Below are 19,462 nucleotides of genomic sequence, written 5' to 3' on the forward strand. Positions count from 1 at the left end.
TTCCAATTTGGATGCCTTTTATTTCTTCTTCTTGTCTAATTGCAATGGCTAATATTTCCAGTACTATGTCAAACAGGAGTGGTGAGAGTGGTCATCCCTGTCTTGTTCCTGTTCTTAGGGGAAATGTTTTTAGTTTTTGTCCATTGAGTATGATGTTTGCTGTGGGTTTATCATATATAGCTTTTATTATGTTGAGGTATGTGCCCTCTATTCCCACCTTGTTGACAGTTTTTATTAAGAAAGGGTGTTGGATTTTGTCAAATGCTTTTTCTGCATCTATTGATACGACTATGTGATTTCTATCTCTCAATTTGTTTATGTGATATATCACGTTTATTGATTTGTGGATATTGTATCATCCTTGCATTCCAGGGATAAATCCTACTTGGTCATGGTGTATGATCTTTCTAATGTACTGCTGGAGCCAATTTGCTAGAATTTTGTTGAGGATTTTGGCATCAATGTTCATGAGGGATATTGGCCTGTAATTTTCTTTCATTGTATTGTCTTTATCTGGTTTTGGTATTAGGGTGATGCTGGCTTCATGAAGGTGTTTGGAAGTATTCCTTCCTCTTGAATTTTTTGGAATAGTCTGAGGAGGATAGGTTTTAGTTCTTCCTTGAATGTTTGGTAGAACTCTCCTATGAAGCCGTCAGGCCCCGGGCTTTTGTTTGCTGGAAGCTTTTTGATGACTGCTTTAATTTCTTCCATAGTTACTGGCCTATTGAGCTGTTTAGATTCTTCCTGATTCAGTTTTGGAAGGTTATATTTTTCTAGGAATATGTCCATTTCCTCCAGGTTGTCCAGTTTGTTGAAATAGAGTTGTTCATAGTATTTTGTAACAATCCTTTGTATTTTGGTGGGGTCTGTTGTTATTTCACCTCTTTCATTTCTGATTTTGTTTATTTGGGTCCTCTCTCTTTGCTTCTTGGTGAGCCTGGCTAGAGGTTCATCAATCTTGTTTATCCTTTCAAAGAACCAGCTCTTGGTTTTGTTGATCTTTTGTATTGTTTCTTTGGTCTCTATGTCATTTATCTCCACTCTGATCTTTATTATTTCCTTCCTTATGGTTACAGTGGGCTTTTCTTGCTGCTCTTTTTATAACTCTTTGAGTTGTAGGGTTAGGTAATTTATTACCATTGTATCTTGTTTTTTGCAGTAGGCTTGTAGAGCTATGAACTTCCCTCTCAAGACTGCTTTTGCTGTGTCCCATAGATTTTGGATTGTTGTGTTTTCATTGTCATTTTTTGCCATGATGTTTTTTCTTTCTTCCTTGATCTCTCTGGTGACCCAGTCCTTGTTTAATAGCATGCTGTTTAGTCTCCATGTGTTTGATTTCTTTGGATTGTATTTATTGTAGTTGATTTCCAGTTTTATGCCACTGTGATCTGAGAAGATGCTTGATATAATTTCTATCTTCTTGAATTTGAAGAGACTTTGCCTATGTCCCAGCATATGGTCTGTCTTTGAAAATGACCCATGTGCACTTGAGAAGAATGTATATTCTGTGGCTTTGGGGTGAAATGTTCTGAAGATGTCAATTAATTCCATCTGGTCTAGTGAGTCATTTAGGATTGATGTTTCTTTGCTGAGTTTTTGTTTAGAGGATTTGTCCAATGGTGATTGTGGGGTATTAAAGTCTCCTACTATGATTGTATTGCTATTAATCTCTCCCTTGATATCCTCCAGGAGTTTTTTTTTTTATGTATTTGGGTGCTCCTATATTGGGTGCGTATATGTTTATCAGAATTATTTCTTCTTGTTGGATTGCTCCCTTTAGTATTATGAAGTGGCCTTCCTTATCTCTTGTTATGGCATTTACTTTGAGGTCTATTTTGTCAGATATAAGTATTGCTACCCCAGCTTTTTTTTCATTTCCATTTGCCTGAAAGATATTTTTCCATCCCTTCCCTTTCAATCTGTGTGAGTCTCTTGTTCTGAGGTGGGTCTCTTGTAGACAGCATATATATGGGTCCTGTTTTTTTATCCATTCAGCCACTCGATGTCTTTTTATTGGAGCATTTAGTCCGTTTACATTTAAAGTTATTACTGAAAGGTATTTGTTTGTAGTCATATCTATTTTTGTGTCTGTGTTCCTTCTTACCCGTTTATTTCTTCTTTTTATAGTATTTCCTTTAGTATTTCTTGCATTGCTGGTTTGGTGGTGATAAACTCCCTTAGCATTTTTTTGTCTTCAAAGCACCTGATTTCTTCTTCAATTTTGATTTCTAGCCTTGCTGGATAGAGTATTCTTGGATTCAGTCCTTTGCTTTGCAATACTTTGTATACCTCCTTCCATTCCTTTCTAGCTTGATGTGTTTCTGTTGAGTAATCATTTGACAATCTGATGGGTGTTCCTTTGTAGGTAACTCTCTGTCTCTCTCTTGCCGCCTTTAAGATTCTCTGTCATTTATATTTGCCATTGAAATTATGATGTGTCTTGTTGTGGGTCTTTTGGGGTTGATCCTGCTTGGGACCCTCTGTACATGTGTAACTTTTTTCTTCCCCATATCCGGGAAGTTTTCTGTCATTATTTCTTCATATATATTTTTGAATCCTTGCTGCTCTTCTTGTCCTTCTGGCAGCCCTATTATATGCATGTTACTTCATTTCATGTTGTCCTGAAGCTCCCTTAGGCTTTCCTTCTGCTTTTTAATTTTTTTCTCCAATTGCTGTTCAGATTGAGCTTGTTTCTGTCCCACATCTTCTAACTCACTAATTCGGTCCTCTTCTTCTTCTAGTCTACTGTTGAAACTTTCCATGGTGTTTCTGATTGTAGCTATATCACTTTTCATTTCTTCCTGATTCTTGCATAAGTTGTTGATTTTCTCATCCATCCAATGCATAAATTCCACGACCATTACTCTGAACTCTTTTTCGGTCATGTTGCATGCTTCAGTTTCACTAATTGCCTTTCTTGGTGACTCCTCATTTTCTTTCCTCTGTGAATTGTTTCGTCTCCCCATTCTGACTATCACCAGAAAACTCAAGGTTCAATTTGCGTGGACCCGGCCCATGTGCTGTGGGAACTTCGCACCACCCGAGTTTCACTGAAGTGCTCTGACACTAGGACAATATGGCTGCCGTTGGTTGGTGTGAACCAGGCTTTCCCAGGGTCAGTGTCCCCAGTGTTCCATGTGGTCTCGTGTGCACACTTAGAATCAGGGGCCCTGTCTGCATCACACTGTTGGTATGTGCCAAAAATGAGATCCTTAGCACATGCCAGGAGTCAGAGTTCCCCTGTTTCTGCACCAAGAATCGAGTGTCAGAGTCTCTGTTGCCTCGTGAGGCTTCTCGTTGAGAAATAGGGTCCCTGTGTGTGTGCATGCACCAACAATTGGAGTCACTGGCTCTTAGTGTGAATGCACTGTGTGTCAGGGGTCCCAGGCAGCTGTGTCCAGCGTGCCAGATTCCATGAAGTGGAGCTGTGTCCTGTGTGTGCTCTCTCTACTGAGCCAAACCGGCTAGGGCTTCACACACTCTCAAATTCCTGAAGGTGAGCTGCCTCCGTGCGCCGAGCTCTCAGATTCCCTGAAGGGGAGCTGGGTCCCACATGCCAAATTCCCGAAGGGGAGTCCTCTGTGCACGCTCTCAGATTCACCAAAGGGGAGCTGCGTCCCACAGGCCAAATTCCCTGAAGGGGAGTCCTCCATGTGTGCTCTCAGATTCCCCGAAGGGGAGCTTTGTCCTATGCGCTAAATTCCCTGAAGAGGAGCGCGTCAGTGCGCGGGCACTCTGCAGCTTGGGCTAGGGGCAGGTCTATCAGTTACTATGGTGCTATCCACAAGCCTGCAGGGAGGGGGATAGGCTCTTTGACTCACGGAAATCTTTTGCTAGGAATTCTGGATTCTTGTTGTCTGTTGGTCTGAAGTTGTGATAGCAGTTCTCTGTCCCCAGTGGCTGCAGGGTCCTGGTTTGTGTCTGAATCCAGGATCTAGTCTCAGGAAGCTGTTTCACAAGTTGGCGTGGTCTCCATGCCCGCTCCTGCCGCCAAGAAGTGTCCGCTTTGTGCGTGGGGCTCCGCTGTCTAAGATTGCCCGGTTTGGCAGCCCCTTGGGAGACCTGCAGAATCTAACTGACCCTAGCTCATACACACACACACCACACACGTCTACACTCTCCTCTATGGGTTCCTCATTCTCTCACACTCTCTCCCTCCCTACCTTCCTGCCGGTCGCCATCTTTTTTTGTGTGTGTGTCTTTTAAATTTAAATTAAGTTTCTTGCTCAGCTTGTGATGTTCAGTGGTTGATCATCGACCTATAGACCAGGAGGTTATGGTTCAGTTCCTTTCTTGTCAGAGCACATGTGCTGGTTGTGGGTTTGGTCCCCAGTAGGGGGCGTGCAGGAGGCAGCAGATCAATGATTTTCTCTCATCATTGCTGCTTCCATCTCTCTCTTTCTCCCTCTCCCTCTCCCTTTCTCTCTGAAATAAATAAAAATATATCTTTTAAAAAAATTACCGTATTTTCCGGTATATAAAACGACTTTTTAACCCAGGAAAATCTTCTATACACCCAGTAGTCTTATACGCCCGAAAATACGGTAAGTGGGCTGCTTACAGATAACATATAATTGGGACTTACATTTTTATCCAGACTAACTCTGATTTTTATTTGTGGTGTTTGATAATTTTTACTTAATGAGATTATTGATCTCATTGGATTTAGAGATCTCTTCTCTTCTTACTACTAGTTTCCTTCCTTCTTTCTAGTTTTCTGTTCCCTCTTCTCCTTTTTACCTGTATCCTATTTAAATTGAATATTTTTATGATTCAATTATCCCTTATTTTGGCTTATTAGACATAATTATTTGTATTCTTATTTTCTATAGATTTTATAGTATATACTAGAGGCCCAGGCATGAAATTCTTGCCCGGGGGGGTGTCCCTCAGCCCAGCCTGCACCCTCTCCAATCTGGGACCCCTTGAGGGAGTCCAACTGCCCGTTTAGGCCCGATGAATGGGCAGTCGGACATCCCTCTCACAATCCAGGACTGCTGGTTCCCAACTGCTCACCTGCCTGCCTTTCTGATTGCCCCTAACCACTTCTGCCTGCCAGCCTGATCACCCCCTAACCACTCCCTTGCCAGCCTGATTGATGCCTAACTGCCCCCCTGCCAGCCTGTTTGCCCCTAACAGCCATCCCCTGCAGGCCTGGTTTCCCATAACTCCCCTCTCCTGCAGTCCTGGTCCCCCCAACTGCTCTCCCCTGCAGGCCTGGGTCCCTCCCAACTGCCCTTCCCTGCAGGCCAGGTCACCCCCAACTTCCCTCCTGTGCCAGCTTGGTCACCCCTAACTGCCCTCCCCTGCAGACTTGATCACCCCCAACTGCCCTCCCTTGCAGGCCTAGTCCCTCCCAACTGTCCTCCCCTGCTGGCCATCTTGTGGTGGCCATCTTGTGTCCACATGGGGGCAGGATTTTTGACCACATGGTGGCAGCCATCTTGTGTGTTGGAGTGATGATCTATCTGTATATTACTCTTTTATTAGATAGGATTAGATAGGATAGAGGCCTGGTGCATGGGTGGGGGCTGGCTAGTTTGCCCTGAAGGGTGTCCCAGATCAGGGTGGGGGTACTCTTGGGGCATGGGGCAGCCTGGGAGAGGAGCCTGTGGTGATTTGCTGGTTGGCCATGCCCCCTGGCGACCCAAGTAGAGGCCCTGGTATCTGGGGTTTATTTATCTTCTACAATTGAAACTTTGTAGCCTGGAGTGGAGCCAAGCCTTCTGCTTGCTCTGTGGTGGCAGCCATTTCTGTTAGGATTTATGTATCTTCTATAATTGGAACTTTGTAGCCTTAAGTGGAGGCCTGGGCCAGGCCGGGTGTGCAGAAAGCTTGGCTTCCTCCATCGCTGGGGGCAACCCTAGCCTCCTGCTCTTTTCAGCTCCGTGGCTGCCGCCATTTCTGTTTGGATTTATGTATCTTCTATAATTGAAACTTAGTAGCCTTGAGTGGAGGCCTAGGCTGGCAAGGGCAGGTGGAAAGCTTGGTTTCCTCCATTGCCAGGGAAACCCAAGCCTCCCTCCAGCTCTCTGTGGCCATAGCCATCTTGGTTGGGTTTATTTGCATATTCACTCCTGATTGGCTGGTGGGTGTGGCTTGTGGGTATAGTGGAGTGATGGATAATTTGCATATTACTCTTTTATTAGATAGGATTTTAACTTATCACAATTTAACACTAAGTGATATTACATGAATTCAGGTATATTATTATATTATTTTTGTCATACATTATACTTTTGCCTAGGTTATAAATCTTATTCACATGACTATAATATTTGTTTAAAGAGTGCATTACCTCTTGAATAGTTTAAAAATTAAAAATCAGACTTGTATACACACTTATGTAGTTAGCATTTCCAGTACTCTTTATATTTTTGTGAAGATCTATATTTTCCTGCTGCATCATTTTCCCTCTGGACAAAGGCCTTCCTTTTACTTTGATGGTAGTATGGATCTGCTGATGATTAATTCATTGACCTTTTTTCTATGCCTGAAAAAGTCATTATTTTTCTTTATTTCTAAAATGTATTTTCTTTGGGTATATCATTGTATGCTGACAGTATGTTTGTTTCAATATTTTAATGATCTTTCTGCAATATCATTTTGTTTTTATTTTTAAAAATAAACTTTCCATAACCCTTCTCTACCCCCTTCTATGTAATGTTTTGTTTGTTAGTAACTGGTTTGAAGATTTTCTTTCTACCACTATTAATATATATATATATATATATATATATATATATATATATATATATATAATTTCAGAGAAGACGGGAGAAGGAGAGCAAGATAGAAACATCAATGATGAGAGAGAATCATTGATCTGCTGCCTCCTGCACTTCCCCCACTAGGGATTGAGCCAGAAACCGGGGCATGTGCCCTGACCGGGAATCAAACTGTGACCTCCTGTTTTATAGGTCCATGTTTCACCACTGAGCCATGCCAACTTGGCTTTTTACCACTATTTTTGATCAGTATAATTATTTTTTGCCTTGGTGTAGGTTTTTTGTTTTGTTTTGTTTTGTGTGTACTTGTGGTTCACTGAACTTAGATTTGAAGGTTTATAGTTGCTATGGGCTGAATTGTATTCCTCAAAATCATGTGTTGAAAAACTAGTCATCGGTCCCTCAGAATGTATTTGGAGATAGGTCCTTTAGAGACGTGATTAAGTTGAAATGAGATTGTTAGAGTGGGCCTTAATCCAATCTCAATGCTGTCCTTATAAGAAGAGGAAATTTGGAGACACAAACAGACACCAGGGATGTGTGCCTGCAGAAGAAAGTCTGCAGGCAAAGGAAAGAGGCCTCAGGTGAAACCAAGACTGGTCTTAGGCTTCTAGAATCCATAATTGTGAAAAAATAAATTTCTGTTGTTTAAACCACCCTGTTTGTGGGATTCTGTTGTGAAAGCTTATAATGATGTCCATTTGACTGACAATTGAGTGGCCAGATTAAACTTTATTTCTGGGTATATCTGTGAGAATGTTTGTGGATGAGATTAGCTGTTGAACTGGTGGACTCAGCAAAGTAGATTGCATTCCCCAATGTGATTGGACATCATCCAATCCATTGAGGGCTGGTCAGAATAGAACAAAAAACGGACAAAAGAAATTCACCCTTTCTTTTCCTGCCTCATTGCATGAACTGTAACTTCTTATTTGATTTTTTGCTGCCCTTTAACTGGGATTTATAGCACTGATTCTCTTAATTCTAAGACCTTCAGACTCAGACTGAATTGCTAGTACACTATAAGATTTCCTGGATTTCCAGTTTATACACAGCAGATCTTGGTACTTCTCAGCCTCAATAATTGTGTGATATGCTTCATGATTATGTATATTCCTATTGGCCTTAGAGGCAGAAAGATATGGCCTGATTATTTGTGTCCAACTAAAATTCATATGTTGAAATCCTAATTTCCAATCTGATGATATTAAGAGGTGGGACCTTTGGGAGGTGATTAGATCATGAAGGTTGAGCCCCATGAATGGAGTTAGTACCATTATGTAAGATACCCCAGAGAGCTCTTTCATTCCTTCCATCATGTGACCATGCAACAAGAAGACAGGCATCTATGAACCAGGAAGTGAATCCTCATCAGACACTGAACCTGCTGGTGTCTTGATCTTGGCTTTTCAGCCTCTAGAACTATTATATAAATAATTGTTGTTTAAGCCACTCAGTTTATGGTATTTTTTGTTATAGGAGCCTGAACAGACTAAGACACAGCCTTAGCAAAGGAATACAACAATTATTAGATTTGCAAAATTGAATTTTCTTAATATTCTTTATTGACTTTTTAGAGAGAGAGGAAGGGAGGAAAAGGGAGAGGGAGAGAAACATCGATGTGAGAGAACATCAATCAATAGGCTGCCTCCTCACACCACTTCAAGGATGAGAGAGAATCATTGATTGGTTGCCTCCTGCACGCCCCCTACTGGGGATCAAGCCCACAATCTGGGCATGTGTCCTAACAGGGAATCACTCGGAGGGTGACATCCTAGTTTATAGGTTGATGCTCAAGCACTGAGACACACCAACCAGGCTCTCTTTCCTTTTTGTACTTCATTTTGGATAGTTTCTATTGCTATGCCTTTAAAGTCACTAATCCTTTCTTATCTAAACTGTCAATAATCTTATCTGTGTATTTTTCATCTCACATATGGTTATTTTCATTCCTACAAGTGTCATTTGTGTGTGTTTTTTAATCTTCATTGTCTCTATTTTACTTTTAATGTCTCTATTTTCCTTTCAAACATACAGCATCCTATCTAATAAAGAGGGAATATGCTAATTGACCATCACTCCATCACAAAATGGCTGCACCCACAGCTGAGGCCAAGTTCCCATAAGAAGCCTTAACGAGCAATCAGCAGGGACCTGAGGCTACTCCCTCCCCTGCCCCCATGGGGCTTCACAGGGGACCTCAGGCCGTACACCCTGCCCTGGCATCAGGCTGGGGGACCTCAGGCCACACCCCCCACCCCAGTGCCAAGCCAGGGGACCTGAGGCCACACCCCCCACCCAGCAGGGCTTGACAAGGGACCTGAGGCTGCACCCCCCCACCTGGTGGGGCTTAATAGAGGACCTCAAGGCATGCCCCCTGCCCCAGTCTGGGCTGGGGGATATCAGGCCATGCCCCCTGTCCTGGCGCTGGGCCAGGGGACCTGAGGCTATGCCCTCTGCCCGGCAGGGCTTGACAAGGTGGGACTGGACGGGTCTGGATCTAGCCCAATGGGGGGGTGGGCAATCCGGATCTGGGTCTTACGAGATTTTGAAGTGCATGTGGGTGGGCGGGGACTTGACTCTGGGTCCTGTGGTGTGCCTCTTGACTCTGACAAGAGGAAGGTTTTCATATATATTTTACTAATTTTCTTTCATCTCTGACACTTCTATTATAGAGAAAAGGCAAATAACAATATTAAATTATTAACTCTAATTAATCCTCTTTTAATGTGCATGAATTTCATGCACCGGGCCACTAGTAGATATAATAACTGTTTTAATGTACTTTTAACCTAATACCAACATCTGTTTTAGTTTGTGATCAGATCATTTTTCTCCTTTTTATGAATTACATTTTTCTGCTATTTGCTTGCCTCATGTTTTTTGTTTGTTTTATTTTTGTTGTTGTTGTTTTTTGATGCTAGACATTGTAATACTTTGGTGGGTGCCAGATTTTGTGTTCCTTTAAAAACTTTGTTCTTGGTTACAGTTAAGTTGCTTGAGAGCATTTTGATTATTTTGGGTCTTGCTTTTCAGATTTGTTGGGTAAGACCAGAAGAGATTTTAGGCTAAATTTAACTATTCCCCACTATTGAGACAAAATTATTCTGTGTACTCTACCCAACGCTCCATGAATAGACATTTTCCAGTTTGACTGATAGGATTAATCACTATTTTCAACCCTATGTGAGTGCCAGCTATCATTACTTCTAAGTATTTCTGATGATTCTTTCTCTGGACGTAAGTAGTTTCCTTACACATATGTACTAATTACCATACACATATCTGCTGAATCCTATTTTAAACTGATTTTTTTAAATATATTTTATTGATTTTTTACAGAGAGGAAGAGAGAGGGATAGACAGTTAGAAACATCGATGAGAGAGAAACATCGACCCGCTGCCTCTTGCACACCCCCTACTGGGGATGTGCCCACAACCAAGGTACATGCCCTTGACCGTAATCGACCCTGGGACCCTTGAGTCCGCAGGCTGACGCTCTATCCACTGAACCAAACCGGTTTCGGCTCTGCTGAATTCTTGAGAGGGATCCTATGAATATCTTCAGAGTTGTCACTATGTACCAATCTCTTTTCTCTGGTCTGTCCTATAAACTCTAGCCAACTTGATCTTAGTTGCTCTCAACAATGTCTCTCCAAATCAGGAAGCCCACTAGACTCAGTCTGGTTTCTGCTTCTCTGTTCTATGGCCTGAAAAATTTCAAGGCAATAAGTTGAGACAATTATAGATCTCATCTCATTTGTTTTATCCCTTAAGAATCATTGTTCTTTGTGGCTTGATGTCCAGTGTCCATTTTTTTGGTTGTTTCATGTGGGTGGGTAAATCTGGTTATTGTTACTCCATCTTAGTTGAAGTATAAGTCCTAATTTATATTTAATGTCATTCTTGCCTAAAATAGAATTCTTAAGTCTGTTTCGAAAACAGGTTTTGAGGGACAGTTAGAATAGCAATGAGATTATTTCAACATATTAAACTTAATCTAATATTATATTACTTTAAAATATTTTCTTAATTATAATAAAAATATTGGTTGGTCCTATCTGCTGATAATTATCTATATCAATTATATGCATGCATGCTCACCTAAATGAAATATATTAGAATGACAATATTTTAATTAAATAATTTAAAATACTTTTAATATTTCTAACTTTAGTAAATGCCTTATAAATTAAAAAACACAATCTGATTTTACATATAATTGAGTTGTAAATCACAATGAGAAAGACATTTAATTCTTAAAGATTTTATCACCAATGAATCTTCACTGTATCTGCATTGATGTGATTATGACTAAATTAGATATGACTGAGGAACTTTGCCTGTCTTAGTTGTTGTACTAGGTTATGATGACCTATTAAGCAAAGAAACTAGCACTTTTTTCATTTTTTCCATTATTTGGCCTATGGAAAAACTGACCAAGTTTCTAAAACGCTATCAAACCAATTTCATTTCTGTTCACAAAAGATATCTAAGTGACAAGTGAGAATGAATGATTCAGTCTTCTTAAATTTATTCAGCATAGTATTTTTTACTGAACACCTAGAAAACTATGACCATAATATATTACTATTTAGGTGCTAGCTTACCCTTAAATAGGCCCAGTAGGATAAAATGATGACAGCATCATTCTTGAGTTAAAGATGGGCTTTTGAATAAATAAAGTGGCATCACACATGTATTTTGTGTAGATAAATTCATGCCAAAGAGAGACAGGAAATGGATTTTTAAATTGCTATATTATTTACTTTGTCTTTGTTTTCTTCTCTAAATATATCTGTTGGTTGGTCCTATCTGCTGGAAGTACATAGACAGAAAATATACAAGTAGCTATAGTCCAATCATTGAATATATTTCAGCAATCATTAAGTGATGGGTCCCTCTGTTCTTTCCAACCTTCTGTTGCAATCCTCATCCCCTAAGTATTTTAGCTACCTATTAGTACCTGGGATATTGTCTATGAGGAGTGATACTTAGTCATTTGTATAGTCTCTAAACATCAGCAATTTTATTCCACTCTTATTTTGACTCAGTTTATAGAGATAGCTACCTTCAGACTCAAACCTATAAATTTTACCCAGTTACCTAAAAGTCTACTCCCCTCCTTGTTCCTTGTTTTTTGTTTGTTTTGTTTTGTTTCTTTGTGTGTTTGTTTTTTTTGTTTTTGTTTTTTTGCCCAGCCTGGAAGTAGGTCCAATTAAACCACCCAACTACTACTAATTTATAAAACTAGATTCTGTCCACAGGCCATGGGCATTTGTCTAAATTACAGATATCTCCCAAAGCCTAGACAGAATTGCCATTTTGGTATAATACCTGTTTGCCATCAAACAGAAGCAGCCAATCTATGGACGAAGAAGAGAAGTGGTGCATGAAAACAAGAATTCAATCCACTTTAGATAATAATAACAGTGCTACAACCTACTATTAATGATACTAAAATACTTTTTATCTAAAATCAATATTCTCTTTAAGAGCTAATGTAGCAGCATAAATGTGTTAATCAGCTTCATGACACACTTCAGCTATTCTGAATAAATAACGTATTTCAGATTGATCACTTTGCAACTTATATAAATGTCTAACCATTACACTGTATACTTGCAACTACTATAATAGTGTATGTCAACTATAATTGAAAAATAAAAAGTATCTAAAAGAACATAAACTTGTTACACTTCTAAAGATTTTGACACTTCTGAATATTCACTATGTGACAGGCATATTGCTAGATGCTTTAAATGATGAATCATTTACTCTTCACAATAATTGTTTGTGATAAATGCAATTATGCTGATGAAACTAAAGCACATGTGGCCAGTGAATAGGACAGCCAATATTGTAATCCAGGTAGCCTAGCTCTAGAGCACACGATCTTAATCACTAAGCCTTGCCATCCTACTACCAGCTGTATCAACTAAGAAATAAAAATTGATAATACTCGTTTAAAGAATAGTCCTTGAATGTTTAAATTGACATCCTAAAAGCCTATTTTACAATGGTAACAATAATAATAACCGAATCAAAAATATCAACTACTATTTATGGAACACTTACCATGTGTCAGACACTATTACGTGGCCTTATGTATGTCATTTAATTAACATAACTCAACAAGTAAACTATTATTAACTTTATTTTATAGAGGAGAATGCAGAGAGGCAGAATGACTACTCCAAGATTATATTCCTAAATGGAGTCAGAGTTGGGCTGCAAACCTATACTGATGAGCATTAGATATATGCATAATTCATTTATGTCCTCTTCATTTTGAATGATTGAGTATTGTCAATATAAGAGTACTTTAGTTAATTCAGAATAGTATAGTGTATCATAAATCTGATTAACATACTTTAATGCAATAGCTATTCCTCAAGAGAATAATGTTATTAGGTAAGTAGATATCATTAATACTGAAAAATAGTTATAACCCAAGGAATGCAGATATAATATTAGTGCTTATGTTGTTTTAAACATTTGTATCAGTAATTTGTGTATATAGGTTGCCAATGATGGTATCCTTTTAAGGTTTTAGGAGACAATACTGTGAAAAATGTTCTACTTAAAATGTAACTCATGGTTCAATTAGGTTTTAATTCTACATTTTAAAATATGTGATTATTTAAATGTTAAATTTAATAAAAATGCTTTGAATGACCTCATCTTGTCCTTGGTATTCTATAAGAAACTTGCCTAGAAATAATTTTTGAATTAATTTATTTTTAAATAAATTTTTATTGTTCAGATTATTACAGATGTTCCTCTTTTTTCCCCTATAGCTCCCCTCCACCCGGTTCCCCCCGACCCCATCCCCTTACCCCCTGCCACTGTCCTCATGCATAGGTGTAAGATTTTGGTCCAATCTTTTCCCACACCCCTCATGCCCCCTTCCCCCCGAGAATTGTCAGTCCATTCCCTTTCTATGCCCCTGATTCTATTATATTCATCAGTTTATTCTGTTCATGAGATTTTTTATTCACTTGATTTTTAGATTCACTTGTTGATAGATATGTATTTGTTGTCACTTGGTTGTTCATAATTTTTTATCTTTTTTTTTTTAAATTTCTTTATTGATTAAGGTGTCACATATTTGTCCTCATTCCCCCATTCCCATCCCACACCCCTCCCCACGGATGCCCCAACCTCCTGTTGAACTTAACCGTTGGATAGGCTCATATGCGTGCACACAAGTCCTTTGGTTGATCTCTCCCCCCTCCTCCCAACCTCCCCTATCCTCCCTCTGAGGCCCAATAGTCCGATCGATGCCTCCTTGTTTCTGGTTCTGTTCTTGTTCCTCAGTCTATGTTGTTCATCATTTCCCCTAGATGAGCGAGATCATATGTCACTAGATATATACTTATAAGAACTGAATGTGAGACGAGCAATAATAGTTATGCTGACAGGCAAATGAATCAGTCTGTAGTGAGTTTCTTTCTGGACCAACAGTTCCTTTGAGACCCAATTTCAATGTCCACCAGTTCCTTATGTGTACATGTCAGCACTGAACCCTCAGCTCTGGATGGTGGACAAATGGTGGTAACGGAGGTCCGACTCCCTCTGGTTTGGTCTCGGCTGGACCCAGGGGCACGGCTTCACCCGGACTAAGGGGAACGTGGCCTCACCCAGACTCAAGGGGCGCGTGGCCTCACCCGAGCCCGGGACCCAGCCTCACCCGGATGGATCCAGGGGCACACAGCCTCACCCGGACCCAGGATCTGGCTTCACCCGTACCCAGGGGCGCAAGGCCTCACCCGGACCCAGGGGCACATGGCCTCACCCGGGTCCAGGGACCCAGCCTTATCCGGGTCCAGTGGCGTGTGGTCTCACCTGGACCCAGGGGCGTGTGGCCTCACCCGAGCCCAGGGACCCAACCTCACCCGGGACCAGGGGTGCAAGGCCTCACCTGGACCCAGGGGCGCGTGGCCTCACCCAGGCCCAGGGACCCAGCCACACCCGGGTCCAGGGGCGCGTGGCCTCACCTGGACCCAGGGGCGCGTGGCCTCTCCCAGACCCAGGGGCACGTGGCCTCACCAGGACCTAGGTGCGTGAGGCCTCACCCGGATCCAGGGACACATGGCCTCACCCAGATCCAGGGGCGCGTGGCCTCTCCCAGACCCAGGGACACATGGCCTCACCCGGGCCTAGGTGCGCGAGGCCTCACCCGGATCCAGGGACACATGGCCTCACCCGGACCCAGGGGCGCGTGGCCTCTCCCAGACCCAGGGGTGCGTGGCCTCACCCGGACCTGGGACCCAGCCTCACCCGGATCCAGGGACACATGGCCTCACCCGGACCCGGGGGCGCATGGCCTCTCCCAGACCCAGGGACACATGGCCTCACCCGGACCTGGGTGCGCGAGGCCTCACCCGGGCACGGGACCCAGCGTCATCCGGGTCCAGGGCCACATGGCCTCACCCGGACCTGGCATCCAGCTTCACCCGGACCCAGGGGCACATGGCCTCACCCGGACCCGGAATCCGGCTTCACTTGGACCCAGGGGCCCGTGGCCTCACCCAGACCCAGGGACGTGAGGCCTCACCTAGAACCAAGGGCGTGTGACCACACCCGAGCCCAGAGGCGCGCAACCTTGCCCGCACCCGGGTCCCAGCGGGGTTTCATCTTCTTGATCCCAATTCCTGTTGGTCAATTCCCTCTCAGCAATTCCTTCGGCCATTTTCCCAGAGCTCCAGGACGGCTGCCACAGAACTCGTTGGGCGGCGGGCTCGGCGAAGCTCCGGTGTGCCCGGTGCACGGCGGCGGGCTGGTCCGGTGTCGCTGCGTCGGCCCTTGGGTCTGCAGCGGTGGCCGGTCGCCGAGCGTGCGCACCTGGCCACTTCCGGGGCATTGAGATTCTTGAAGGACTCGGAGGTCAGCAAGCGCGGAGTCTCCCACCCCATGTCTCCCATGGGGTCGTCTGTCCGTGCTCGGCAGCCAGTGGAGCCGTCCCCTCAGCTGGAGACCGCCGGGGGAACTGTGCCGAGCACGTTCCAGGCCGCCATTGTGTCGCCTGAGCTGTAGTTCTCAAAGTGTGGTCTTTGGGTCACCGGCATCAGCATCATCCTGCATACCCCTCTTTTATTCTAGTTGTAGAGCATCCGCTCAGCCAGCCCTCTGGTGGTTCTGGATGGTGTTTGCTCTGCTCTCCCGTCGTAGTCTCAAAGTTGTTGTGGTAGGCAACAATCAGGCTTCCGCCCTATGCCTCCATCTTGGTCCTCCTTTGTATAGCTAAGTCTTGACTGTTGTTGGCGTCACCAGGAGGAATTGTCCTCCAGGCCAATTGGCCGTGAGGGCCCTCTTTGTCTACAAAGGAAGAGTTGCTGCACAGGAGACACGCCTATGGGCCGGGTCTTGGTGCAGCAAGGCCTCGGCGCTCCCTGAATCTGCCTCCCGAATGTGTCCCCTATGCACATGGTTGAAATCTGGTGTCATCTCACACAGACCACTAGATGTCCTCGTCTCTGGGTCTCCAATGGAGTGCAGGTCAGCTACTGCCTGGGGCACTCAGCAGGGATTACTGCAAAAACTGTAGTTTCCTCCTCCTGTCTGAGTGGCCCTGGAGCAGTCCGACTAGAACCGCAGTTCATCTGGTCAAGCTGCCACAGGGCAGGCCACCCACATGCACAAGCCGTTGCTTGGAGCGCTGGTGCGCCTGCAAGACTTGCGGGGCGGGTCTTCAAAACGTGCGGGGCGGGTCCCAGGGCGGGGCGGGTCTCAGGGCGGGGCGGGTCCCAGGGCGGGGCGGGTCTCAGGGCGGGGCGGGGTCTCAGGGTGCCAACAGGCCATGGCGCAGCGAACCGCAATGGCTGCAAGTCTGCTCCTTCTGCCTTCCACGTTTCTAAGCCCCCTCGTTCCGCACTCCAGCGCAGCAAACACTGATTGCTGGGCGCACCTCCGCAAGAGTCCCGCCTCTCCCCGCAGGCATCTGGGTCTCCTGCGCGTCCCCAGAAGCTGGGTTTCAGGGTGATGGGGAGCTAATCTCCCCTAGGGTTGGAACAAAAGCCGCGCGTCCCTTCCCCCGCCACCAGCCCGACCCACGCGCCTCCGCACCTCATCCTCTCCGATTTCGCTGGTTTCCTCTTCCCTCTTAGCTGTAAATCTACCATTCAGCCATCTCTCCTGTAGTTCTGGGTGGCAGACGCTCTGTCCTCCAGTCGTGCCCCTGAAATTGCTGTGCGAGGCGCAGTTCGCAGTTCATTTGTTTAACTTTGCCGCCTTCTTGGTTCTCCTCTGTCAAAATGGCTAAAGGACTTGAATGTAAGATGGGAAATCCTAAGAATCCTCCAAATCGGTGTTGGCGGCCTCCGGGGCCCCGAGGATCTCCCTGGGCAGCTCGGCCAGGTCGGTGGCGCGGATGAGCCCCTCCTGCAGAAAAATGGTCTCTTCCTTCAGCAAGAGCTGCTGCACCGAGTCCGCGGCCGCAGCCACAGCAGCTGCTGCGGCGCCCATGAGCCCATGGCCCCGGCTGCGGTGCTGACTGAGAGGAGCAGCCGCCTGGTCTGGGGAGACGCGAGCAGCAGTCGCCACCCTCACCAGTCCATGTTTCAGTTGTATTTCCGAAACTGCCATGCGAGGCAACAGATCAGCCTTTCACCTCCGCCGCCATCTTTTTCCGCTAGCGACTGAATTTGAAACCAGGCATTGGCTCTAGCTCCCAAGGGCAGGACAAATCAATGTGCCGCCCCAAGGTCTGGGCTGTGCGCTGGTTTGGGGCGGCAGAGGGATGGGACACCTATTTTGGTGGGTGAAAAGGGTCCAGAAGAAAGCCCTTCCTTCTTCCTCCATGCCTGAGCATTTATTTCCTTTGGCATGGAGACAATCGGGAGTCCAGTTCTTGACGAACCTGCTACAGGACAAGCACTTTAGGCCCCTTCCCACTAGATGGAGGCCCCTAAAACCCACATAGAAATTCTGGAACCTCCACTGTCCCCATTTTTAGGTTTTGGCGTGGCTGAGGAATGGCAGGATGCAAAACCTCCTCGGTTTCAAGGGACACCCGGCCCCTCCATAATTTTTTATCTTTACCTTTTTCTTCTTCCTCTTCTTAAAGAATACCCTTCAGCATTTCATATAATCTAGGTTTGGTGGTGCTGAACTCCTTTAGCTTTGTCTTGTCTGTGAAGCTCTTTATCTGACCTTCAATTTTAAATGATAGCTTTGCTGGGTAGTGTAATCTTTGTTGTAGGTTCTTGCTATTCATCACTTTGAATATTTCTTGCCACTCCCTTCTGGCCTGCATAGTTTCTGTTGAGAAATCAGCTGACAGTCACATGGGTACTCCCTTGTATGTAACTAACTATTTTTCTCTTGTTGCTTTTAAGATTCTCTCTTTGTCTTTTGCCCTTGGCATTTTAATTATGATGTGTCCTGTTGTGGTCCTCTTTGGATTCCTTTTGTTTGGGGTTCTCTGTGATTCCTGAACTTGTAAGTCTATTTCTTTCATCAGGTGGGGGGAGTTTTCTGTCATTATTTCTTCTAATAGGTTTTCGATATCTTGCTCTCTCTCTTCTTCTGGCACCCTCGTAATTCAAATCTTGGTATGTTTGAAGTTGTCCCAGAGGCTCCTTACACTATCTTCATATTTTTGGATTCTTTTTTGTTTTTGCTTTTCTGGTTGGGTGTTTTTTGCTTCTTCATATTTCAAATCTTTGACTTGGTTTTGGGGATCCTCTGGTCTACGTGTTGAATATCTGTACATTATTCTTTATTTCAGACAGTGTATGCTTAATTTCTGACTGGTCCTTTTCCATTTTTTTGTCATTCTCACTAAGTTCCTCAGAGGTCTCACTAAGTTTCTCGGTGGTTTCTAGAAGATTCTTGAGTGACCTTATAACCATGGTTTTGAACTCTATATCCAGTAGTTTGCTTTCCCCCATTTCTTTCATTCGTGACATGTTTCTTTGTCTCCGCATTTTGGCTGCTTCCCATTGTTGATAGAGTGGCCTTGTGTGGTAGGTGTCCTCTAGGGCCAGTGGCTCAGCCTCCCCAATCACCTGAGGTGGACACTCTTGGTGCACCCCTTTGTGGGCTGGGTGCACAGTCTTGTTGTAGTTAAGCCATGATTGCTGTTGGTATCACTGGGAGGAATTAACTTCCAGGAAAATTGGCTGTGAGGACCTGCTGTGTCTATAATGGAATAACTGCTGTGCTGGAGACACCCTTATGGGGCAAGACTTGCTTCAGTGGGCCTTTGGTGCTCACTGAGTCTGCCTCTTGAGTGTGTCACTTATGGATGTGAGGAGTTGCAATCTGGTATAATCTCACACTGGCCACTAGGTACACTGGCTTCTGGATCTCCAAGGAGGTGCAAAGTCAGCCACTGCCTGAGGCCACCCAGCAGGAGCTACAGCGAGATCTACAAATTTCTCCTCTTTGTTTGAGGTTTTGAAGTTTTGGAGCTCTCTGACACAGCTGCAGTTTGTTACGTTAGGCTGCAAAAGGACAGGGCATTCATATACAAAAGCTGCTGGACACAGCTTGGGTGGGGTTGTAAATTGGGTGGGGTGGGGTCTCAGGGAGTCACCAGGGCAGAGCAAACAGCGATGGCTGCCAGTCAGCTGTCTCCGCATCTCAGAGTCTCCATGTCTCCATGTCCCCACGTCCCGTGCCCCCACACAGTAACGATTCCTGTGAGCACCTCTGTGAGAAAGCCCCCCTCACTTTCCAACCCAATGCCAGACAGTCCAGTTTCTTCCTGCAGGATTCTGGATCCCCAG

The sequence above is a fragment of the Eptesicus fuscus genome, chromosome 1 (assembly GCF_027574615.1).
Source record: "Eptesicus fuscus isolate TK198812 chromosome 1, DD_ASM_mEF_20220401, whole genome shotgun sequence".
Classification (NCBI taxonomy): domain Eukaryota; kingdom Metazoa; phylum Chordata; class Mammalia; order Chiroptera; family Vespertilionidae; genus Eptesicus; species Eptesicus fuscus.